Genomic DNA, 26,634 nt, shown 5'->3' with positions numbered 1-26,634 from the left:
CTTCCTTCTTCCTCTAACCCTGAAGTAGGCACACATTTACAAGTGGACTTCGAAAATGCTCCAGTATATGCTATGAGACTGTTTCTTTTGAATGTCAGCCTTGTCATTTGAATGTAACATACATTCCACATTGCCTTTCTCCTTATAACACAAGAGTAGTTTGTTTCCATAATTCAAATCCAAATCAAAAAGCCCAAATCTCTAAGATAACACTATTTGAGAGGCCTGCTACTACTAGTACATGAGGTAGAGCTCACGGAAATAGAGCTCTCCAGGTGGATTAATGCACACATAAGAATGAATAGTCTTTCTTTCCCCCTCCTCCTCTTCCTTCTTTTCTCTTCCTCCTCCTATTCTTCCTCCTTCTCCTCCATTCTCTCCTCTCTTCTCTTTCTCTCTCCCTTCAGCAAAAACAGAGTGAGTGTTATTGTCTGAGATCAAGGAAGACATCATTCCACCGGAACTAAAAATGTTCTCAGTGTGATTATGACTGTATGGGTTTCCAGAAACAAGAGAAAAAGGGAAGTGCTGTTTAAAGACCCCCTCTGTGTGAATTTATTATGGTAGCCTCAGGCTGAAGAGACATGGGGTTACCTTCACACATATTAGTCAAGCAGCAAGGAGAGACCTCGGAGCAACTGTCATCTATCCTGTCAATATGGAAACCAAAATAAGTACAGTGTGTTGTGTTTTGAGCTCCCTCAGGCAGTAGCACATCTGAGAAGCAGACGGAGACACCTCTCAGCTGCATATCCAGTTTGGTAGTTAGATCGCGTAAGTGTCTCAAGTCTCAGAGGAGACAGTATTTATACCTTTGAACAATAATGGAACTGTTAAAGGCTCCAGTGACTTTTGAACTGGAACATTTATTTACAGTATAAAGCGGTTTGGATCTTCTAAAGTCAAAGATCAAAAGGGGATGGCTTTAAAGTGATGTGTTTGAGTTTCCAATTGTCAAGGAGTGGACTCACGATAGTTAGTATTGATCCTTAGCTTGATTCTAAAACAAAGTGTAGTCACCTAGGGGAAAAGACTTCTAAGTCTGTTTCTGAAGCAGTTCTTAGATTGGGTTACAGAGGTAACAGGACCTACCCTAAATGTGGCCACAGACATTCCACTGGGTGGTGACTGAATATGAGGGAGAAGATGGGACGAGAAGAAAACCAGTTTTAATCTCTCTGCTTCCTGGCTGTGACAGGCTGACACATTACCTCTGCTGCTATATTGACCTTCCCCTTATTTGTGAGCCCAAATAAATAATTCATTGCTTTAGGTGCTTTTGTCAAGAATTTCATCACAACTATAAGTTGGACTGCAGTTCTTTGTACTCATCGTGGATAACTGTCTCTAACCCTACCAGCTGTTCTGGAGTTTGGATGCACAGCTGAACTAACACAACATCAAAATATTTCAGAAAGGACAGGGAGAAAACAAATAACATCTGGTAAGAGCATTTAATGGTCATGATGGATAACCTAATGTATCTTATTATTCAAGAGCTATTTAGAACAGTGAGTGATAAAAATAGGAAAACTAATAAAATAAGACCTTTTTTTTTCTTTTTTTTGAGATTATATTTGTGCTTTTCTTTTTTTTAAAATTTTTTTTTAATTTATTTAATACGTAATAATAATTCTTTGGTTTCCTGGTAAACATCCCCCTTCCCCCTCCCCTTCCTTATGGGTGTTCCCCTCCCAACCATCCCCCCATTGCCGCCCTCCCCCCAACAGTCTAGTTCACTGGGCGTTCAGTCTTAGCAGGACCCAGGGCTTCCCCTTCCACTGGTGCTCTTACTAGGATATTCATTGCTACCTATGAGGTCAGAGTCCAGGATCAGTCCATGCATAGTCTTTAGGTAGTGGCTTAGTCCCTGGAAGCTCTGGTTGCTTGGCATTGTTGTACATATGGGGTCTCGAGCCCCTTCAAGCTCTTCCAGTTCTTTCTCTGATTCCTTCAACGGGGGTCCTATTCTCAGTTTAGTGGTTTGCTGCTGGCATTCTCCTCTGTATTTGCTGTATTCTGGCTGTGTCTCTCAGGAGAGATCTACATCCGGCTCCTGTCGGTCTGCACTTCTTTGCTTCATCCATCTTGTCTAATTGGGTGGCTGTATATGTGTGGGCCACATGTGGGGCAGGCTCTGAATGGGTGTTCCTTCAGTCTCTATTTTAATCTTTGCCTCTCTCTTCCCTGCCAAGGGTATTCTTGTTCCCCTTTTAGAGAAGGAGTGAAGCATTCACATTTTGATCATCCGTCTCGAGTTTAATTTGTTCTAGGCATCTAGGGTAATTCAAGCATTTGGGCTAATAGCCACTTATCAGTGAGTGCATACCATGTATGTCTTTCTGTGTTTGGGTTAGCTCACTCAGGATGATATTTTCCAGTTCCAACCATTTGCCTACGAATTTCATAAAGCCGTTGTTTTTGATAGCTGAGTAATATTCCATTGTGTAGATGTACCATATTTTCTGTATCCATTCCTCTGTTGAAGGGCATCTGGGTTCTTTCCAGCTTCTGGCTATTATAAATAAGGCTGCGATGAACATAGTGGAGCACGTGCCTTTTGTATATGTTGGGGCATCTTTTGGGTATATGCCCAAGAGAGGTATAGCTGGATCCTCAGGCAGTTCAATGTCCAATTTTCTGAGGAACCTCCAGACTGATTTCCAGAATGGTTGTACCAGTCTGCAATCCCACCAACAATGGAGGAGTGTTCCTCTTTCTCCGCATCCTCGCCAGCATCTGCTGTCACCTGAGTTTTTGATCTTAGCCATTCTCACTGGTGTGAGGTGAAATCTCAGGGTTGTTTTGATTTGCATTTCCCTTATGACTAAAGATGTTGAACATTTCTTTAGGTGTTTCTCAGCCATTCGGCATTCCTAGGCTGTGAATTCTTTGTTTAGCTCTGAACCCCATTTTTTAATAGGGTTATTTGTCTCCCTGCGGTCTAACTTCTTGAGTTCTTTGTATATTTTGGATATAAGGCCTCTATCTGTTGTAGGATTGGTAAAGATCTTTTCCCAATCTGTTGGTTGCCGTTTTGTCCTAACCACAGTGTCCTTTGCCTTACAGAAGCTTTGCAGTTTTATGAGATCCCATTTGTCGATTGTTGATCTTAGAGCATAAGCCATTGGTGTTTTGTTCAGGAAATTTTTTCCAGTGCCCATGTGTTCCAGATGCTTCCAGAGTTTTTCTTCTATTAGTTTGAGTGTGTCTGGTTTGATGTGGAGGTCCTTGATCCACTTGGACTTAAGCTTTGTACAGGGTGATAAGGATGGATCGATCTGCATTCTTCTACATGTTGCCCTCCAGTTGAACCAGCACCATTTGCTGAAAATGCTATCTTTTTTCCATTGGATGGTTTTGGCTCCTTTGTCAAAAATCAAGTGACCATAGGTGTCTGGGTTCATTTCTGGGTCTTCAATTCTATTCCATTGGTCTATCTGTCTGTCTCTGTACCAATACCATGCAGTTTTTATCACTATTGCTCTGTAATACTGCTTGAGTTCAGGGATAGTGATTCCCCCTGAAGTCCTTTTATTGTTGAGGATAGCTTTAGCTATCCTGGGGTTTTTGTTATTCCAGACGAATTTGCAAATTGTTCTGTCTAACTCTTTGAAGAATTGGATTGGTATTTTGATGGGGATTGCATTGAATCTGTAGATTGCTTTTGGTAAAATGGCCATTTTTACTAAATTAATCCTGCCAATCCATGAGCATGGGAGATCTTTCCATCTTCGGAGGTCTTCTTCAATTTCTTTCTTCAGTGTCTTGAAGTTCTTATTGTACAGATCTTTTTCTTGCTTGGTTAAAGTCACACCGAGGTACTTTATATTATTTGGGTCTATTTTGAAGGGTGTCGTTTCCCTAATTTCTTTCTCGGCTTGTTTCTCTTTTGTGTAGAGGAAGGCTACTGATTTATTTGAGTTAATTGTATACCCAGCCACTTTGCTGAAGTTGTTTATCAGCTTTAGTAGTTCTCTGGTGGAACTTTTGGGATCACTTAAATATACTATCATATCATCTGCAAATAGTGATATTTTGACTTCTTCTTTTCCGATCTGTATCCCCTTGACCTCCTTTTGTTGTCTGATTGCTCTGGCTAGAACTTCAAGAACTATATTGAATAAGTAGGGAGAGAGTGGGCAGCCTTGTCTAGTCCCTGATTTTAGTGGGATTGCTTCAAGTTTCTCTCCATTTAGTTTAATGTTAGCAACTGGTTTGCTGTATATGGCTTTTACTATGTTTAGGTATGGGCCTTGAATTCCTATTCTTTCCAGGACTTTTATCATGAAGGGGTGTTGAATTTTGTCAAATGCTTTCTCAGCATCTAATGAAATGATCATGTGGTTTTGTTCTTTCAGTTTGTTTATCTAATGGATCACGTTGATGGTTTTCCGTATATTAAACCATCCCTGCATGCCTGGGATGAAGCCTACTTGATCATGGTGGATGATTGTTTTGATGTGCTCATGGACTCGGTTTGCCAGAATTTTATTGAGTATTTTTGCATCGATATTCATAAGGGAAATTGGTCTGAAGTTCTCTTTCTTTGTTGGGTCTTTGTGTGGTTTAGGTATAAGAGTAATTGTGGCTTCATAAAAGGAATTCGGGAGTGATCCATCTGTTTCAATTTTGTGGAATAGTTTGGATAATACTGGTATGAGGTCTTCTATGAAGGTTTGATAGAATTCTGCACTAAATCCGTCTGGACCTGGGCTCTTTTTGGTTGGGAGACCTTTAATGACTGCTTCTATTTCCTTAGGAGTTATGGGGTTGTTTAACTGGTTTATCTGTTCCTGATTTAACTTCGGTACCTGATATTTGTCTAGGAAATTGTCCATTTCCTGTAGATTTTCATGTTTTGTTGAATATAGGCTTTTATAGTAAGATCTGATGATTTTTTGAATTTCCTCTGAATCTGTAGTTATGTCTCCCTTTTCATTTCTGATTTTGTTAATTTGGACACACTCTCTGGGTCCTCTCGTTAGTCTGGCTAAGGGTTTATCTATCTTGTTGATTTTCTCAAAGAACCAACTTTTGGTTCTGTTGATTCTTTCTATGGTCCTTTTTGTTTCTACTTGGTTGATTTCAGCTATGAGTTTGATTATTTCCTGCCTTCTACTCCTCCTGGGTGTATTTGCTTCTTTTTGTTCTAGAGCTTTTAGGTGTGCTGTCAAGCTGCTGACATATGCTCTTTCCTGTTTCTTTCTGCAGGCACTCAGCGCTATGAGTTTTCCTCTTAGCACAGCTTTCATTGTGTCCCATAAGTTTGGGTATGTTGTACCTTCATTTTCATTAAATTCTAAAAAGTTTTTAATTTCTTTCTTTATTTCTTCCTTGACTAGGTTATCATTGAGTAGAGCATTGTTCAATTTCCACGTATATGTGGGCATTCTTCCCTTATTGTTATTGAAGACCAGTTTTAGGCCGTGGTGGTCTGATAGCACGCATGGGATTATTTCTATCTTTCTGTACCTGTTGAGGCCCGTTTTTTGACCAACTATATGGTCAATTTTGGAGAAAGTACCATGAGGAGCTGAGAAGAAGGTATATCCTTTTGCTTTAGGATAGAATGTTTTATAAATATCCGTTAAGTCCATTTGGCTCATGACTTCTCTTAGTCTGTCTACGTCTCTGTGTAATTTCTGTTTCCATGATCTGTCCATTGATGAGAGTGGGGTGTTGAAATCTCCCACTATTATTGTGTGAGGTGCAATGTGTGTTTTGAGCTTTAGTAAGGTTTCTTTTACGTATGTAGGTGCCCTTGTATTTGGGGCATAGATATTTAGGATTGAGAGTTCATCTTGGTGGATTTTTCCTTTGATGAATATGAAGTGTCCTTCCTTATCTTTTTTGATGAATTTTAGTTGAAAATTGATTTTATTTGATATTAGAATGGCTACTACAGCTTGCTTCTTCTGACCATTTGCTTGGAACGTTGTTTTCCAGCCCTTCACTCTGAGGTAGTGTTTGTCTTTGTCTCTGAGGTGTGTTTCCTGTAGGCAGCAGAATTCAGGGTCCTCGATGCGTATCCAGTTTTTTAATCTATGTCTTTTTATTGGGGAGTTGAGACCATTGATGTTGAGAGATATTAAGGAATAGTGATTATTTCCTTCTTACTAAGAAAATATCAAGAGCGGGGATGAGTGCCTAAAACATCCGAGGAAGCAGTAATTTGTGAAAACGTCATAGCTTAACCAAGTGTTTGATTTTGGTATTTTCTATTGTAACAAAACATGCATAAGGCTCACTGTCTCAATTTATTGTCCTGAAGACACCTATACCATCTGTCTCCACAGTTTTCTATTTGCCCAACTAAAACTCTGTATCTCCTGAACACCAAGGACTTTGGCTATTCTCTCTGAATCTCCTATCAATGCAGACATAGCAGCATTTGTCCTTTTCAACTGGCTTATGAGTATGGCAGGATATTTTCATCCACATTGCACTATGTGTCTGGATTTAAGACTGAAGAACCTCCAGCTGATGTGTCACATGCGGTATTTCTTCAAGTCTACAGATGGATATTTCTCTAGGTTCCAGCTTTTGAGTGTGGCAGTAATGACACTGGATACAGCTGTACAAATATCTGTGTGAGTCTCTGCTTACAATTATTTTAGTTATATTCTGGAAGTAGAATTGCTGGGTTGTATACTAATTTTTATCTAATTTTTTTGGGAATTATCATACTGTTTTTTCATAATTGCTACTCTATTTTACAATCTTGGCAGGAATGCACGTGTCTCTCAAGTTTGTTCCTTGCTTCCTAATAGTTACTATTTTCTGTCTTGGTTTATATTCAGAAGGTAAGTTGTATAAAGGGGTAATTCTTTATTTCATCTTTATTAATATATGATTGACAAAATTATCCATATTCAAAGTATGTGATGTGATTAGATATTACATATAATTTACTAATTGCTTAACATAATCAAATTAATGAACGATCTATCATACTGCATTACTGTGTCATTGTGGGTTCTACTTGCATTTCCTTGGTGATTAATGATACTGAGAACTTTTTGTGTTTATTAGCTATTTGCATATTCACTGGAGAAACATGTGTCTAACATTATTTGTCTTTTCTTAGACTATTTTTGAAATTTTATTTTACTTACTTCTTTAGACCATATTATGGGTTTTTTTGTATGTGTTTGTTAAAAATTAGGTAATTGAAAACTTATCCCATACCCACCCTTTCCAATATTGCAGACTGATTTAGAGAATCAACTGTATGCACTAGACTTACTTGGATTTGAGATTAGTTGGGTCCTGGGTAGTCTTAATGTTTTCTCAAATATTTTTTGGGCACATATCTTTCCTGCTTCTGTGTGTGTGTGTGTGTGTGTGTGTGTGTGTGTGTCTGTGTGTCTGTGTGTCTGTGTGTACTTTTTTTTTTTTGGTCAGCATCTTAATTTACCTAAACGTTTTCTAGATTCTTCGTGGAGAAGGTCCATGTTAGATTTCATTCATGTGCAAGTATTTCTTGGTCTCCAAAAGTCTTTAGCCCCTCCGGTTTTCAGCCACTTCAGAGTACCCTTTATGATCTGAAACTTCCTAACTCACCAATTGCCAGCATCACAACGAATAAATTGTATCTCTTCATTTTGCAGATTAGTCTCTGCAAACAATCTCAGATAAACAACTTCCAGACATCAAACTATAAACCTACTATGTACATGGCAAAGAATGCAATTTATTTGTGAAATAAGCTGTGTTTCAGTTAGGTCATTTTGTATCTGAAAGTGACGAAGATTTAAAGTTTTTCAACTTGAGGTGAAATTTTCCAAAATAAGAAAGAATCCATCAAAAGCCATGGAATATATATAGACTTGGCTGTCAGGTTTGATAAACAAATGTCTCTCCTTTCCTCTACCCTCTCCCTTTTCCCTCCTCTCCCCCACTCCCTTCTCTCTCTCTCTCTCTCTCTCTCTCTCTCTCTCTCTCTCTCTCTCTCACACACACACACACACACACACACACTCGTCTTCACCTCCCCTCTCCCTTCCTCTCCTTTGTCCCCTCCCTTCTTCTCTCCTCTCTTCTTCTATCTTCTTTGTTCGCCTTCTCCTCTATGTTCTTCTCTATTTACTATATAACTATAGAATATGACTTTTTAAAAACTAATTTATTTACTTTACATCTCAATCTTAGCCTCCCCTCCCTCCTCTCCTTCCAGACCCCCTCCCCACTCTCCCCATTATTCTCTAGTCCTTTCTTTGTCCTCAGAAGAGGGGAGTCCTCCCACAAGTATCCATTGGACTTGGCCTATTAAGCTGCAGTAGGACCAGGAGTGCATCATCTCCTATTGTCCATAGGCAAGGATGCCAGGTTAGGGGGAAGGGATCGAAAGGCAAGCAACAGAGTTAGAGACAAGCCCTGTCCCTGCTGTTAAGAATCCCACATGAAAACCAAGATGTACAAATGTTATATATGAATATGGCTTTTAAAAGGAGGAATGGCCATCTAACCCCAGCCAGAATGGCCATCATCAAGAATGCAAATAAGAGCAAATGCTAGGGGGAGTGTGGGAAAGGGGAACACTAATGGGCAGTTAGTGGGAGTGTAAACTAGTACAATCACAGTGGAAAAAAAGCAACTACCATATGGCCCAGCTATGCCACTCTAGGACATATGCCCAAAGGGCTCTAAACTACAAAGACATCTGCATACCCATTTCATCAAGACTTAACCTGGCTAGGAGATGGAATCGATCAAGATGTATATTAAATGAATAATTGATAAAAAATACTGCAGCCTATAGACACAATAGAATAGTATTCAGCTGCAAAAAAAAAAAAAAAGAAATCAGGAAATTTGGAGATAAATGGATAGAATCCATGACTTAGAAACCCAGGCTCAGACAGACAAACACTGCATGTTTTCTCTCATATGGATCACAACTGCTATTTAAAGAAAAATACATCAGAAAACTAGAAACAGACCACTGTAGATGTACACCCTAAGGAGTGTGGGATAGCAAAATAAAGGCAGAGAAAGGGGGATACTGGGAGTAGAATATATCAGTCAAGGAGGAGCATGGGAAATGGGATGTGAGGTTTCAGTTTAACCCAGATGATGGGTGCATGGAAAAATCTGTATGAAAAAAACCTACCAAAATTCAGCTAGAGAGGACAGTAGAATACAGCTAAAAGAAAGGGGTGGGGTAATATACTTGGGGTTAACTATTTAAGTGAGGATAGGGAAACAGACATGTAAAAGATAGGGACAGACTATTCAGAACTAAATATGTATAAAGTAATCTTATGTACATCAATTAGTAAGCTAATTTATAAACAGCACACACACACACTTACACACACACATGCACTTACACACACACACACACACACACACACACACATCAATGCTGATTCCAGGAGACAGAGGTTATTAAATGAAAAGTCAATGAAATCCACTAGTTTGTAAGCTAATTAAAACATTATATGTATTATATACTTATAATGTATATCTAGAGAGAGGCAGAGGGAGAGGGAGAGAGGCGCTGCTCTTAGAAGTCAGGTGATATTAGATAAAAATCTCAATACCAGTCACAGGATACCTCCCTATGAATTAATATCAGACAATCTCCAGAGGCACCCAAAGTGGCATAGACTACTGCCATTGCTCCTGGGTGTCTACCATAACTAGACGGTAAGTCCCTGTTGCTGATAACACCATGTACTTTGAACATAGATAAATGTAGAACATAGATAAATCAAGCTTGAACTGACTGGGAAACTCCTCCCCACTGACTGGCATACATAATGCCAGAAGATGCTATACATGCTGCTGAGGGAGAGAAGACATCAAGCATCCCACCCGACACTGGATTCTGCAATGTGCTGCAACAACAATCTTCTGAAAAGATGTGCCCAGTGGCACAGTCCTGGACTGAAAATGATGAGGTTACCACTTATATTCTGGCTGGTATGCAGGCTGGTGCCCAAGAGAGATTTTATGCCTGTTACTATACAACATAGAGCAAAGCCCTATAGCAAGGGAGGTCTTGGACCCTAGAGGGGGAACCCACTGCTGTTGTTTTGCTAAAGGAACACGATGTCAAAGAACATTCTAAATATTTAAGTTTATGCCCACAGGTTTGCAGTGCTCTCAACTTTGGTCTTTGGGAATTAGCTAGTGATTAATGTAGAGACTCAAAAATCGGCATCAATGTGTGTGTGTGTGTGTGTGTGTGCGTGTGTGTGTGTGTGTTAAAGCATGAGTGTATGTGCTATTTATAAATTAGCTTATTAATCTGTGGTCCATAAGATTTCTTTATATATACTTAGTTCTGACTAGCCTATCCCTATCATTTACATGTCTCAATTCCCCTATCCTCGCTTAAATAGTTAATGCCAAGTATATTAGCCCACCCTTTTCTTTTAGCTGTGTCCTACTGTCCCCTCTAACTGAATTTTGGTAGTTTTTTTTTCATACAGATTTTCCAGAGTAAAATTAGCTCTGAGTGTTAAACTATAGACGGGTCATTGGCATCAACTTCCAGACCAAATCTCAGGGAATTTTAGTGACTAGTGGTTAATACAGAGACTCATAACTGCTCAAAGAGCAGAGTATAAATATCTTTGAGGGATCAACTTTGATTGAGCCATCTGCATCAATCTTCCATATTCAAAGGCTTGGAAGAAGAGGGTTCAGGTGAGGGTTGACAGATGGGAAGGAGAACTATGAAATGCTGACTTCTGGACATGACATGGGTGTTACACCCATCAGCCTTCAGCAGCTGTGATAATCAGCATAAAACTTGCATAATATCAAGCTAGTAAAAATTTCTGCATGGATGGAAGCAAGAATCCAGAGGCTTAAACCCTGTTGTAGGAGCTGTTAGATATTTACAGATATCAGGGAGTGAGTCACTTTCTTTCCAGATGTGGCAGCCAGTAGGTTGTTCATCCTCCAGGATGGACCCACACCCACGCACATATGGATGACACGAATTGCCCTAAAGGAGTTATTAGTAAGAAAAATAAAAACAGGATGTGAAGCCAGCAGAGAGAAGGGGTGGAGGCACCAGGGGGAGTTATAGAGATATAACAATGGATAGATATAATCAATATGTGTTGTGTAAATATATGGAATTTTCAAAGGTTAAAAACTAGTATTTAAAAAAGGGTGGCAAGTAAACTTAATAGGTTTCAAAATGAGAAGCACAAATTGCCAATAAGTATTTTTAAAGAGTGTTCAATATCCCTAGCCATCAGGGAAATGCAAATTAAAACTATTTTGAGATACCCCTCACCTCAGTCAGAATGACTAGCATCAACAAGTCTAATGACAAATCTTGGAAAGAACATGGAGGGCAAGAAACCCATTAACTGTTGGTGGGGGTGCAAATTAATTCAGCCATTGTGGAAATCAATCTGACATCACATTATCAAAAAATTAAAAATAGAACTACTCTATGACCCAGTCATTTCACTCTTGAGTATATAACCAGAAAACTCCATACTCTTCCAGAGAGATATTTGCACACCAATGTTTATTGTTGCTTAATTCACTACAGCAAACAATTGGAATCAACCTAATTGTCCATCAAGAGACAAGTCAAAATGATGCACACATATGTGAATATTACTCTGCTCTGTAGGAAAAAGAAATTTAAAATTTTATAGGAAATTATATGAACTTAGAATATATAATATTTAGGAAGCTCACATTATCTCAGAAAGGAAAATACCACATGTTCTTCCTCATACAGGAATTCTAGCTAATAATATAGGTATGTCTGCAAACAAACGCATTTGTGGATACAGGATAATAAGCAGAAAATAAATCAAGAAGGGCTAAGTATTATGAGATACGGAAGGATGAATGTGGGTAATGGGCTTGAGTTATGGAAGAGGATATAAACTAATTGTTTTTCTATCTCCAATTCTGTCCTGAATTTTATGCTTGTAGTGGGAGGTAAGTGTAAAAACTGACATTGTAGTGAAAGGGTAAAATCCACGATAAAGTTTCTCAGGCTCAGAGCCACTGTTCTAACTGTATAGAAGTCCATTAAGGTGGCTAGACTTTAGATCTTGTTAATTTTGATGTGTGGTTTTTTTTTTAATTTGCAATATTTTTATAGTAAAGTTTATAAAATCTTTACAAATTGAAAGGGGGATGATAATGCTTAATTCATAAGCCTACTGAAAATGTAACTGATGTTTATGGACACTGGTTTTACAGTTAGGTCATCTTACATTTATCTTAGATCAGTTTTTATTCCCTTGGTAATAGCTTAATTTTAAAAATTCCTCTTTTTAATTTTTCTCTGAAGTGAGATATAGAACATACAGAGCATAGAGCATAGAGAATTATTATTAAAGCAAAATGACCTAATTTGAGTGTGATACCAGACAAGTAGAAAAATATATTTAGTTTGTGTATTTGCCTGTTTGTGTCTTTGTGATAATCAGCCTTGCCTGAACTCACTATACAGTGCAGAGGGCTTTTACCACCTGGTGATTTCCTACTTCAGACTTCCAGGTTCTAAGTTACTAAGTATGACTTCTAGCTTAACACATTCAGACAATAATAATCACCATCATTAAAAATTGTTTATTAATAAAGATTTGAAAAAGCATTCAGATTATGTATAATTTTGTTGTGTAGATTGTGGCCAACACTTATGTTCATATTTTGGTCATATTTGCTAAGCAGCTATTTGCTTTAACTTTGCTAGTTAAGTATAGAGCTTATACTTTCCATCCGTTGATTACGAACTGAAAATTACAACTATTTCTGGGTTCTCAGCTGAATTTGCAGTGTCTCTTGAAAACATGAGAAGGATAAGGCTTTATTTGGTGCTTCTCTTAGATTGTAGCCCCCAGTCTAACATATATTGTTAGAATCCTGGTGGTATGCATCAGACATTTTTTCCCTGACACAAAGCAGGTTTACTGAGCTTCCTGTAAATTGATTTCCTATGGAAATGACCTTCTTCTCATGGTACTAGTGTGTAGCTTGTTACAACTTGGACTTGCTGAGGACTTACCATGGACAATCAATCTCTCTCTCTCTCTCTCCTCCCTCTCCCTCTTCCTTTATCTCTCCATATATATATATATATATATATATATATATATATATATATATATATGCTTGAGACACTGAAAACTCAGCTGAGAACACACACACACACACACACACACACACACACACACATACACACACACGCCTATATATTTGGATGACCAAGTTCACAGGGGAATATTTTATTGGGGAATATTTTGAGGTCAAAATAAATTGAGGGTTTAGGAATAAAACCCATCCAATCTTGGCTCCTTTATTATCCTTAAATTCCCCATTCTAAAGTATTTACAAGCTACTTGTCATGTGCCAAGCCTTGGGTGGTGATATGTAATTCAGATGGGAACCCATGTTTTCTTGTACTTCTAGAGTGGGAAACATCCTCGTACATAGAGTCTTCCCAGCTCTTCTCTTTTAGAGGGCTTGGTCAATGCACTCTGACTGCTCCCTTCAGTGCCTTAGTTTGCACACCTAAATCAAGGAGAGCCTTAGACCTATGCTCATTTTTCTCAGGTGTGAAACTAGGATACATGTAAACTCACTTAGAATGGTGTTGAGGAAAAATACCTATGACACATGAAGTGAGCCTAGAACACTTGCTTCATAAATGAAACAAAAGATAGGAAATTGTGTTAATTAATGTTGTTCTTTCTATATTACAAGCTGGAGTTTTGACCTCAATTTAACCAAATGCACAGGAATAATGTAGTGAATCCCTGTAGTCCCCAGATAGGTGAACTTACTGCCTGGGTAGTTGGTAACCCGATTAAAGGTACAGTGAGGTTCATGTAGTTCACTAGCCATTTTTTAATGTGGAAGACAGATCTTCCTTTTTCTTTTTTTCAGTATTCTAAATAGACCAGGATTAAACTTCAATTTCTCCATGCAAACTGTGGTTTCCATCACCACAATTGAGTTTTCACTCTCTGAACACTGAGCTGCACTTGTATCTGTGGGACATAAGCCCATGAGAAAATACTGCCTTTTAGTCAACCGTTCAGAGTGTGCATGTCCAGTTCCCAGTGCGGAATGATCCTCTGACACAAAATCACAAGAGCTATTTGGTTCATTAGTTAAGCCAAGCTCCCTGTTCTCCTCAGAAAGACTACTTTCTCTTCTCCTGGGTCTCTTATAATGCAGGCTAATCAATGTAATGAACACCTAGCTAATAGCATGAAAGACACCCCCCAAATCTACTAGAACCCAGCATAGTGCCATGGAGAAAAAAATTCCAAACCTCAAACTTATCGGTAAAATTCAATCTTAATGTTAAGTGTGTGGGCAGGGGAGAATGACTTCTTGGAGCTAGAGTGGTGTGTGGAAAGAAATGGAGAAGTGGTGTCTTTAGAAGCTCTCAGTGTCTGTCTCACAGAGCAGCCACACTAACATGCTCTGGAAATGCACTAAAATGTATGTTCTTCAGACTGACAGAAGCTGAAGCTTCCAGGTGATTTTGATGCACGCTTCAGTTTCTGATGTTGTCCATCCAGACCACGTGATTTTCATTTTACTACCTGATGTAAAATGCAGTACTCTAGATGTGATACTAGACTAGAAAAAAATTAGATTGTATCAGGTCATGCTCGATATGGACAGAGGTTTCAGATTGGCTTGAAAATCCATTCCACTTGCGGCGTCTACTTGCCAACATAATCAACGTTGCCTACTTTTGTTTATCCTGGTAGTTCTTAGCTATGTTTCAAGACCAGAGCAAAGGATAAGTGAATCCATAGCTTTATGTTAAATGAGCATTGTCTGGCAATGTTATATTATAGTGTTAGAAAAGCTAGAAGTAGTGCCAAACATGGGACCATAAATGTGAACGCAGAGGCGTGGGAAGCAATGGAGGAATGTGTTGCTCAATCTTTGACTGTCAGTTTGACGCATGTTCAAGTCACCATAAAGCACATCTCTGAGTAGGTCCATGAGGGTGTTTCCTGGGCAGAGAAACCCACCTTGGATATGGATTAAAGCATCCTGAAGGCTGGCATCCCAGACGGAATGAAAAGGACAAAATGAGTTGAGCAATAGCATCCTATTGTTTGGTTGCCACGCCTTGGTTTTTATTTCACCATGATTGACTGCACCCCTCAATCTCTCAGCCAAAGTACACCCTTCTGGCTTTTCACAGTGATGCATAAAGTAACAATTTGGGTGGAAGTATGCTTATCATTCAGTATTCATGAACTTTATAATGCCAGATGTTATTTCTTAAGACTTTATACACTGGGACTTGGATTGCTAGAGTAGCATTCGGCAGACTTCCCCACTTTCAATGCTGGCCTCTTCCAGTGAGTGGCAGAACTAACGATTAGAATAATATTCCTCAAGAATCACATTACTGGCATAACTCTCCAGTGTGTGGGTTGGGAGCTCTCTTACTGCTGAGCAATTATAGCATGTGGGGACACATCTATACTGAAGTAATTATCTGTCCACATGGCTGATTTCTCCACTTAACCAAGAAATCATGGTGGAGAAAAATAACATATTAAGTACCTTGTATAATTCTTTTTCCATAGCCCTGGAATTTAGCACTTTCTGAAACTGACTCAGAAAAATGTGTCATGCGTGTTTATTTAATAAGTGAATATAATTAGTTCTTGGCCATAAGACCTATGCTCCTCTTAGAATTTTACCACAATCTCCCAGATTTGCATATTTATCTTTTTACCCTTCAATATTTGGCTCTAGGAATCCTCAAAAAAAATCTCGGCTTGCTGAGGTCTTTTTTCTTTCTTCATGATTTCCAGAGTCTGTATCTATCAAACCTTAGGGTGTCATCATATTTGGATTTTCATGTTTAAATGTTTTCCACACATATTCTATTGCTCTTTTCTCTGAGAGGGAAAATAGATGAGCAGACTTCTGCTGGGCAGTTACTTTCTCACCTCTGAACCTGCTTGTCACGGAACTTCAAATGAAGCCCAAGTTTTTATGTTTGTTTGTTTGTTGGTTGTTGTTGATTTTAGGTCAGTCACACGAGAAGACATCTATCGGTGACAATTCAGTGATGACTACCACATCTAATTCCCGAGAAATGGTCAACAGTTGAAACTGTCAATCTCTCCCACAGTATGCGTGTGAGGCTCTTCTGCAGCTCTGAGCATCCGTTTCTACCTCTACCATTCACAAGCACCCAGAAGGCACTTTACCACACACCCTGTCTCCTCAAACTCACTCATTCATGTCTGCTTTCCAGCATTAACATGACATCTGATAAGATTACTTATTCTACATCTCGGGAATGATGGCAATTTTTAAAGTTGTCCCATGTAGCTACAAGTCAGAATACTCATGGCTCATGTAGTCGAGGCCAAAGCCAAACAGTGAATAAGAGCATGTTATGGGGATCATCTGTCTGTACGAGAGTCAAAGGAATACCTTTTCCTGCTGTGCCCTGCTTCAGTCTTGACCTCATAGGTGAACCACTCCTATGCAGCTGGAATGCTGTGCCTGCTTCATCGGGGGAGAGCACAGCTTGACTTCACTTCTTCACTGGCTGTTGACTTCCTTTTCAAGAATCATGAGGTATATTTAGTGACTATTTACTCCTTCCTTTCTTATTTGTTAATATCATGGGGAATTTATTTCTTTTCTTATTTCACTGTTCTGAGAACTATGTTTTGGTCATAATCACTGGTTCCTCCAGCTTCTCTCAGATCTACTCCCCCTCCCATGACTGTCTATCTTGTGTGTCCTGATTTATGGCTGTTGTTTTTAATATTTTTATTAACTTCTGCATGCAATGTATCTTGATCCTGTTTTCCCTCCCTACAAACTTCTCTCAGATTCTCCACCTGCTGTGTTCTTTCTCAATAAATAAATAAATAAATAAATAAATAAATAAATAAATAAATAAATGATGAAAGCTAAAAGAAACAAAAAAATGGTAAGACAAAAAAAATGCTCAAACATGAGAGGCTCTGCCACAGCCTAACAAATACAGTTGTGGATACTCGCAGCCCAACTTTAGATTGAGTACAGGGTCCCCAGTAGAAGAGTTAGAGGAAGGACTAAAGGAGCTGAAAAGGTTTGAAACCCCATACAAAGAACAACAAAATCAACTAACCAGACCCCCCAGAGCTCCCAGGGACTAAACCACCAACCAAAGAGTACACAGTGAGAGATGCATGGTTCCAAATGCATATATAGCATAGGATGGCCTTATCTGGCATCAGTGGGAGGGGAAATGGGAGTGGGTGGGGGAGCATTCTCATGGAAGCAGGGAGGGGAGTGGGATATGGGGTTTGTGGAAAGGAAACTTGGAAAGGGGATAACATTTGAAATGTAAATTAATAAAATATCCAATAAAAGATGTCCAAACAAAACAGATAAAAGTCCATTGACTTTATTATGTTTCAATAAACTATTCCTAGGCATAAGGAGTATGGTTGATATACCAAGTGACACTCCATTGGAGAAAACTGATTTTTCCTTTGCCAATGGGTATTAATTTCAAATAGGTTCTTAGATGGAGAGATGGCTTAGTGATTATCACTTACTGCTCTTCCAGAAGACACGGGTTTAATTCCCAGCACCCAGTTTTGTGACAATCCTTTTTTTTTTCTGGGGAAACCCAGCACATCTATTCACTCTGGGTAAGCAACCTATGACAGACCAGAAGTATGGATACCATCAAAGTTCAACTTGGTGAACCAATGGGTTTTCTTAGGTTTACACAGAGGAGTACAGATAAGAGTGCAGAAATGACATAAAGACAGCTGTATCACCAGAGCTGGGGACCTGGAGCATACTGCCAAACTTGAAGGCAGCTTCATAGGGTGAAAAGTCCAAGTTCACTTCTGGGTTTTGAAAACCCACCAATCCTTGATATTGCCGGAAGATCAGACCAGAGAAACCCACTAATCTCTGGGCTTGCCCAAAGAGCATGCTACAAAAGACCATCAATTCCAGGGCCACCCTGGACAGTGCCACCCTCCAAAAACTGCCACTTGCCTCTGCTGCTTCTCACCTGAACTGAGGTGGCCACCTTCTTGTGCCTTTCCCAATAAATCTCTTAGTGAGATTCGTTGTGTGGGTATGACTGTCGTATTCCTTGGCTCCAGACTGCTGTAACACTTCCACTTCCTCTCAGAGCTGTAGCACTTCTGTGTAATCCTCTTTCCTCAGAGCTGTAGCACTTATGTAACTCAACAGATTGGAAAGTGTCCCTACCAAGTGTTTAAGTTTATTTAAACTTCTTCCAGTCAGTTTGGCTAATCTTTGCCTCTTCCAGGAAGCCAGTCTGGTCTGAGTCTTCTTTCCAGATTGGCTTGTTTACTCTGAGGAGGGAGGGGCCTAGTGAATCTGATTAGTTTTAGGAATTTTCTGAAACTATTTTGAGTTGTTTAGATTCCTGCTTGTAGGGAACTGTTACACAACACCTTCATATGGTAGCTTATGGTTCTCTGTATCTCTAATTCCAGAGGCTCTGATTCACTGGGCCCTCTGGACATTCTGGTCATTATAGACACATAGCACACAGACTCATATGTGGGAAAATATACATACACTTAAAAATAAGTAGCAAAATAATATTCTTTCATCCCATGTGTGTGTGTGTGTGTGTGTGTGTGAGAGAGAGAGAGAGAGAGAGAGAGAGAGAGAGAGAGAGAGAGAGAGAGAGAGAGAGAGCGCTGGACTTGTGTATGTGTGCTCATGTGTGCATTGAAGCCAGAGGAGAATCTACTCACTTTCTGCCTTTGAAACTGGGTCTTTAACTGTCCTGGATCTAGACTGTTGCCTAGTATACCAGTTATCCTCTTGTCTTTTGTCTCTTCCCTACACAGCCCTGGTGTTATAGCCATGTAGGGTGAGGCCAATTTCTGCTAGTTTTTTTCACACTGGTTTTAATGCAAGTTTATGAGTTGCTTGTTAGTCACTGACAAACATTTAGAAAACTATTCTCAAACGACCTATAATAGGAATGGGAACTTTCATCCACTTCTTTACCTTTATTTATTTTTGAGATTTTAATGTAATTCTAACATTTCTCCCTTGCATTTTCTCCCTTCAAACCCTCCCATTATGGCCCTCAAATTCATGGCTTCTTCTTTTGTTCATTGTTATTACTTGCTTATATGTATACATATGTATTTCTAATAATAACCTGCTCAGTACACGTATTAATGTTTTTAGAGTTGACCATTAGGTACCAGACAACCAATTTCCTGGTGAAGATCACCTGATTTGCTTCTGGCTTTCCCCAGTTGCCTATAATTCTTAATAAGGTTGAGGCACCATGGACTTTTCCCCGTCTCCTTTGTCTGTGATATACATTTTGGGGTCCTGCTATAGTTCTGCACCCTCTGCTTCTTCCCTCTCAGGGTATTCAGGTGCCACTGCACACTGGGCTGGAAGAATGAAGCAGAGTCCGGAACGGGTGGGAGTCTATAGGATCCTGGTCCAGCTGGGAATGAGCACCAAGGCGAGAGGGTTGGGGGAGAAAACCTTCTCTGAGGATCTTAGTGTTACATCTCTTTAATGTGAAGGTCTTCTCATGCTATCTTCAATGAAACAGCTCTCTGAGATGATGCTAGCCTGTACATATACTTTTATTCTTTTATTTGAGGTGGACTTGCATGCATACACTTTATTCAGGGTGAATGAGGGATAAATGTATATATATATATATATATATATATATATATATATATATATATAATCTTTGGAGAGTTGGGGGAGTTTTCAGGGTAAACGAAAATCATTGGCTAGAGTTTTAAAGTTCTGTGAATGCTCGTTTGCATGGAGAGGCATTTCAGGAATTGCAGGTGCTTGCTAGACAGGTTCTTGTTGGAAGAAAAGAAGCTGAACCTGTAATCTTACCAAGGCTACATGATATTCTGCAGGTGGGAGAATAGGAGATTCAGGCTCCACAGACAAGGTCAGAAAAGGAGAAGCACTGCTGGTAAAGAGTCCCTCCCCCCCCCCCAACAATTTCGTGCCAAGCTCAGAAGGCTCTCTAATGGTATATTCCAAACTTAATTAACCAGACCCAACATTTGTCAATTTCATTGGTCACGTCTTTGTTCAGTTCACATTAGGAAGTCAAACCTTATGGGTATGACTTCTCACATTAGCAGGGAACAAAACCTTATATCAAACTCTCTGGTACTCTTGCTGTTAAAATCTTTCTGCCCTCTCTTCCAAAATGGCCTCTGAGTCAAAGGTGTGGGAGTTGTGTTCTATACATGTACATTGGAACTGGTCTCCACGACTGTGTATTTTGATTAGTTGTAGTTTTCAGTCTGTTGCGAAGAGAAGGTTTCATTGATGAGGGGATATAAAAGTTTCCTTTATATGCCTATATGTAATTGTCATCTCCGAGGCTTATTGCCTCACTCTGTTAACCTCAGCCTAGTCCTGGAAGTTCCTAGCCTTTGCGCAAACTTACCTAGGCCTAAAATGTTTTCAGCCTCTGAGGCTTACTGCTGAACAAGCTCACCCCTTCCTAGTTCTTCTTGAACTCTAGCTGGGTGATCATCTCAGCTGCTTTGGCTCAAGCTCCTCTCCAAGCTGATGGATTCAATCTGGCTTCTCTCAGTTTTCCACAGAATTACTCTGCTTGGCCTCAAACTAACTCTAGCAATTTGTTCTAATCTTCTGGCTTCTTCTCATTCTGTCTCATGCTATCTTTATCTGCATCTAGCTTGTTCTCTTTTTAACCTGTCTCTTTAAAACTCTCCTGGTGGAACTGCCTCCTTCTTCCTTTTTCTCCTCTGAACTGCTCTCTTAAGTAGTCTCCCTTTCCTCTCTCTTCTCATAAGAGTTGGGGATATCCTATTCTGTCAAATCTTTCTCTGATTCATCACTTTGTCTTCCACTCAGTTAGATATCACTTTCAAACATGGGTGCTTCCATCTACAAACCAATTTTACCTTCATTGATGGGATTAAAGGTGAGTACTATTCACATGTTTGTATTCCAACCAGAGGGATTAAAGTGTCTGCTAAGGCTAAGCCCCTATACAACTTGAAACACATTTCTTTCAGTAAATAACACAATCTTGGGGTTCATTGTGTAATCAAATATCCTGCAAGGGATGAAGACTACAGTTATCTATGGGTAGAAGAAAAATGATTATAGATCGTTATTAGTGACTATGCTGGCTTAATAAACTAGTGGTTGTAGATTCTTCTGTAAATATGGCTTCACTAGCACCAAGTAGTAATTTAGGTCCAGTCAAAGGCTGTTGGTTAACACCAAGTTATGAGCACCACTATAACTCCACAGGGTTACTGTGCTATGCTAGACATTGATGTGGTTCATAGGAATTCCAGCTTTTTAATAGGGTCTAGGAATTAGAACTCAGTTCCTTATGCTTGTTCAGCAAGCACCCTTACTTCCTGAGCCATTTTCCAAACTCCACAATTTTAATTTCTGAGATAATATTTCTGAGGTGACAAAGCAGAAAGGCTAAGCACCCAGAAACTGCCACTGTCTGTAGTCAAATGACATACACACAAATTTCACTTAGATTTACTTGCACTGGTTTGTACTCTTTCCTTCAGCTCCAGTAGTAATAATTGCTTAGGGTAAGCAAATCACCATGTCATAGAATTTAATACACACCTCGGCTATCTCTCCAATCTAGTTCTATCATCTGTAAAGTGAAGGTAAAATTTTTATTCTAGAGAACTGAGGTGAGATCCACACATCCTTTGTGTCATAGAAGGGAATTGTCACAGAAGCAGGTACGGTGGGACTCCCAGGATCTATGACCCCTAACATCATTTAAGAATGAAGTTTCAAAACCAGAGCTAAGCTTGGTCTGGAGGCAGAAGATAGCTATGTGGCAGGGTTTCAGTAACAGAGAAGAGTGTTTGTTATTCAAAAAACCATTCATTCACTTTTTAGTTTTTTTTTGAGAACTTCATTCATGAGTACTCTGTTGACAGCATTTACTCCCCATAGTCTTCCCTTTACAACTCCCTCTCTGTCCCTCCCACTCCTATCCAAATCCACGCCTCCTTTTGCTCTCACCTGAGATTCCTAGATTCAAACCTTCAGGTACGGTATATAACCTGGAGTAACCCCAGAAAGCAAGGATAATGGTGGATCTGGTAGTAGCTCTAAGAGGGGTTTAGTAGACCAAGGTGTCGCATGTTTATTTGACTAGGAGGCAGTGCTCTGGTTAGTATGTCATTTGGACTTGATTTTCTTAATTTTTTTTTTTGTACAATAAAGCCTAGTCCAGCCTTGCCACTGTGGAACCACCAATCTGTAAAAGGAGTTTTGTGGCCTGACATTTTGTTGCCCTCGGTCAAGCAGCAGCTTTCCTTTTTAAAGCATTTTCCATTCATTACTGGCCAACAGCCTCACTATCCCCACAGGACAGTGAAGTTCAATTGTCATCATAAGCACGAGTGCGAGTGCGAGAGAATGCCAGTCACCCCAGGCAATAGCTTTTGGAAGCTTTGCAGCTATTAAACGTCTCATTTTGAATGGTCTGTGTACTTTTTTTTAGTGAAAGATTTAAAACCACATTGTATAAGCGGCAATTAGTGGCTTCCCACAAATTGCCTATCACTCTAGCAAGTGCGGCTCTCTCTGAAGTGCTTTGTTGAGTGGCTTGAAGGATTGTACTTCATTGTTCTTCAGAGGGCAAAAGCGCTGGTGCTTCTCCATCCCTTTTGTACTCGCCCGGGAAGATGCACAGCATCCAAGACTTGTAGTCCAGGAAGCAGCCGCTGGGTTTTTACAACTCCTGACTAAGAACATACAAAGTAACATGGGCATTATCTTCAAAATATATCTTACTGTATTGCTTTCAGTTTTTCTTTTCATTTTATTTTTAGTACATGGGTGGCTACTACCCTATGCTGGCTTATGAGCTTTATTATAGTCAATGAAAGCTATACAACACAAAGGAAACATATTTATTGCAGTTAAATGTGGCATATTACTGCTCTGAGACAAAATGAATTTTGCGCAATGAGTATGAAACTTGTAAGGGGTATGGGAGGCTGATTTTTAAGGCTGTAAAGACCTTGGATTGCACCTCTGCTGTCACTGGGCCACGCATCATTGTATCGATGCCTTCTTGCCTTTGCTAAAACGGTTTTGGGAGACTGCAAGAGAGAAAGTGTGTGTGTTTTTGTGTGTGTGTGTGTGTGTGTGTGTGTGTGTGTGTGTGTGTTCATTCTGAGAAGTCAGCTGACTGGTCCATCAGCATTCATATAGAAGCTAAAGTGTTCTGATATGCATGCCACCAAGAATGTCCTCAGATGACTATCAACTAAAGACAATCTCAACACTATGGAGTAGTCAGCTCAATGCAAAATGACACTGACATTTTATTCTTAGAAGTAAACAATTCAAATTTAGTTCTGATTTAGGAGTCTTGGACTCTGTCTGACCCTGTCACTTCTCATCTCTCTGTCATAAACAAATCATTTCCAGCCCCAGGTCTCTGTTTCCTTGTCTGTGAAATGAAGGAATTAAATAGATAAATTTTATGATCCTGTCTACAGATTATCTGGATCAAATGACAGCTAATTCTCTGTTTGGATATTAGAATTTAACCCTCAGAACTTAGTCAATTGTGTCCTAGAATGACAAAAAATCCACATAGAATATAGTGACAATATATTTGAAAATTCTCTAGAAAACCAAGCACATGAATAGTGAATGTTCAATATATGTGTAAGGACCTTGTTGACAATGGTGTTGGAAAGGGTAAACTAGGGATGGCGAGATGGCTGAACAGTCACTAGTACTTGTTGCTGATCCAGAAGTCCAAGATTCATTTCTGAGAACCCACACTAAGTAGCTCACAATCACTTGCATCTCTGGACATCTGATGGTCTCTTCTAGCTTCTGTGTGCACCTACCAAAGTACACACACAGACACACACACCCACACCCACACACACATATTCTCACACACAAATAATAAAAGTAATATTTTAAGAACACAACTGAAAGTTAGGAAGATCTCTCCAGTCAAGGATTCTATTATTTAATTTTTTTTTAGAAAATGATTTCCAGGTACCAGACTGACTCTTGCCTAAGCAAACAATTTCTCATTGCTGGTATTTGAACAGGTTAGAAGACATGGGAGATGATCTGAATGAAGAAATAAGGACAAGGTTACCAACAACCCTTGAAGCTACCCAGTAGCCCCCAGAAGCAGTAGCCTGACCATTTGAGAAGGCATGTTTGGATCACCAGGCAAGAGGGCAGATTGAAATTGATGAACTGACTTCAATATCTAAGAAGTGCAGAATCTTTGGGCATCTTTCCATCAGCGAATAGGGGAAGAAGCCTTCCTTCCATGGTGTGGGGTATGTTCAAGAATGAAGCTGTCCAACAGGAGCCTTTGTTTCCCATTTTTGTATACACACAGGTCATGTGACCCACCTTCCCTGATGACACATGTGCAGAATGCTGAGCAATGCCAGGGTGGGTATGTAAGCCATGAGGAATTCTACTTTTCTTTCCAGGGCATCCACTTCTGAACGAATACCCTTAGGAAAGGGTGAGATTCCAGAATGCAGGAACCCAAGCTCCTTACTCAAAAATACTTGAATCAAAAATACCTATGTTGCTCTATGATGTGACCAAGAAATATATCTATAATATATTATGCAATAGAAATTTCAAATATAGTCTTCCACCATGATATGAGTCCTGGTTTATTTTCTATTGCTGTGATATAACAATCTTATAAAAAAAACAACTTGGAGAGGAAAGAGTTTATTTGACTGACATTTCCATGTCACAGTCTATCTCTGAGGAAAGTTAGGGCAGGAAATCATGCAGGAACTTGGGAGTCAAGAAATTATGTAGAGGCCATGGAAAGTTGCTGCTAACTGGCTTTCTATAGCTTGCTCAGCCTGGTTTCTTATACAAGCCAGGACCACTTGCCCATGATGGCACTGACTACTGTGAGCTGGGTCATTCAAATCAATCATTAATTAGGAAAATGCCCCAGAGAGTTGTCTACAGGTTAATCTGATGGAGACGCTGTCTCAAATGACAGTCCCTCTTCCTAAATGACCCTGGCTTGTGTAAACTTTAGAGACACTAATCTACATAGTGTATCAAAAAGTATGGTCATGCATAAATCACCAAAAACATGCAAAAAGTCCATCATAAAAGAATTATAGACTATATTATTTCAGTTATCAAAAGTGCCAAGGGATGTGGAAGTAATAGGAAGATATCAGCAAACATGCTCCTTCTGGAGGGTTAGAGTAGGATTTAACTGGTAAGAGGTCTAGGAGAACTTTCTGGAATGATTGTACTATTCTATGTCTTTATCAGAGATTGAATCTCCAAAATTTCAAAAGTTGGCAAATACGAAACTAAGAAATGAGTAATGCCCTGGCCATAAATGTCACCAAAGGAACAGCTATCGATAGGCATCTCACAGTAGTGAGTTCTGTGTGTGAGAAGTAACTAGAGAACTGCAAATGCTTTACAAAGACATAGAAAATAATGTGAATCATACGTAGTTTGTCGATAAACTTCTGGATCAAGAAGGGTTAACAGTTTAAGAATGAGAATGATTGGAACTTGAACCCAGTCTCTTTCTTCTTAAGTCTTGCATGCATGTCTATATTTGAATTGATGGGCAGAAATCCCAGTTTATCAATCATATAGATAAAAGAACTAGCCTGCCAGTGGTAAGGAAAGTGAAAACATCCATACAGAGCTTCAACAATGCACTGTGGATTAACTCTGCTACCTAGGTTCACTGTGGAGTTTTTAAGGGCTATGACATCCGTAGATGAGTAATTAACCTGTGCAACAAACCCGTTTCATGTGCTGCCATGATAGAGCCAATCAAATCTGGCTTGCTGTTGGCTCATTTGGAAAATGATGAGGATTCCCATTTAGACTTAATTGCAGTGCAAAGGTTGACAATTATCTTGTCTGTGGAAGCATCTGATGCTTCGATAGCATGTGAATATGCCTATAATTAGGTACATACTTTGTCTTCCAGAAATTGGAGCCCAGTCACTACCTGAATCTTATACCTGTAATTGGAATTCAAAAATACCAAATGGGAAAAGTGGGTTGGTGGGATGGTAGGACCATTACGTTGTGGAGATCTGTGTGGAGCTATTAGTGGGAGTTCAGTGGTAACCAATATCTTCCTGGATCGATGCCTTCTATTAAAAATTAAAAATAATTAGAATGTGTGGGGAAGGTGAAAATTATGGAAAAGCCAAAAAAACCATTTAAATTCTTGTCCAAGACTTGATTGAAATCATTTTTTTAAAAAAGAAACCCACGAACATCCCAAATTTAACACTTGAAAACAAACCTTTTATCCACTTCTGGCTGCCTCTTCTTCTGCATATTTTGTCTCAGATCAGGCCAGGTCTCATAGTGTCACCCAGAGTCATTACTAGTAATACCTTCCTTCCAACTAGGCTGGAATTTTATTGTAAAGTGCTTTCAAGCATATTGCTTAAGTCCCTGCCCTGATGATCCTGCAGTTCTGTTTGCTTCATGCTCGATGTTCAGTTTGTCACAATATAGAAATGGTTCTGCGTTTCTCCTGATTGTAATATCTAATCACACATGTGATTGCATCACTCCACTATTGAAAAACTTTAGACTGGCTATTGTTTCTTCTACAGCAGC

Source organism: Rattus norvegicus, chromosome 1, assembly GCF_036323735.1.
Source record: "Rattus norvegicus strain BN/NHsdMcwi chromosome 1, GRCr8, whole genome shotgun sequence".
NCBI classification, from domain to species: Eukaryota; Metazoa; Chordata; class Mammalia; order Rodentia; family Muridae; genus Rattus; species Rattus norvegicus.
The sequence above is the reverse complement of the archived record's forward strand: the minus strand, read 5'-3'. Positions refer to the sequence as shown.